We start from the raw sequence: 811 nt of genomic DNA, 5'->3' as shown, positions 1-811 counted from the left end.
TTATTGCAATGTGAAGTATAACTGCCGGTTTTATGCAGGTATTTATAAGGCTTTGCCCATCCCTCTTGAGCCTTTGGATTTATTTATGCATTTGCAACTTGAAAGGGGAAATCAGCTTTAAACATGGTAAAAGACTATAATTCAGAAGGCTTTTTTGAGGGCCTTTTGAAGGGAATGTTTACTTTCCAACTAGTGTCCTGCAGGTGGCAGTTTTGATGCTGGACTCGAGTAGAAGGTTATAGGAGAAGAAAGCTTGTCCTTCTTTCACTTAATTTTCTCTTGGGCCCGGGGAAGGGGTGGTGGAGGTGAGCGATGCTACATGTTGTTTATTGCAGTATTTTAGGGCATTTCGTGGTTTTGTTTTTCCTTTCACTGTTGTCATAGGCCAATGGGTGAGGGATTGTATTTTCCTTTACTGTTTTAGCAGTAACTTGAAATTACAGGAGTTCGTTAGATATATTAAACTAAAACTCCAAAAGCCTTTTAACTTAGAAGTTTTCTTCTACTTAAATACTTTTCACGTTTCCTTCCAACAGTGCTTTCTGTTGCTTGGATATCTTGTTTAGGATTAGTTAATTTTTTGGAGTGAATTCAATTACTGAGAGAGGAATTGAACCAGTCTTAGCACTGCATTCTAAAATAAGGCAGTAGATGGCACTCACTCACCTCTTGTTAGCAGAAAATTGTTCCTGTTGGAGAGTTCAGCACTCCCTGGCTCTCACTGATACATGTCTTTTCTTTGACAAGAAGCACCCTGTCCACAGCCCTCATCCAGTGTTGCTCGAACTTTTGTATGCAGAGAAAGAACTGG

This window comes from Equus asinus, chromosome 9 (genome assembly GCF_041296235.1).
Source record: "Equus asinus isolate D_3611 breed Donkey chromosome 9, EquAss-T2T_v2, whole genome shotgun sequence".
Lineage (NCBI taxonomy): Eukaryota > Metazoa > Chordata > Mammalia > Perissodactyla > Equidae > Equus > Equus asinus.
Note: the sequence above shows the minus strand (reverse complement) of the source record.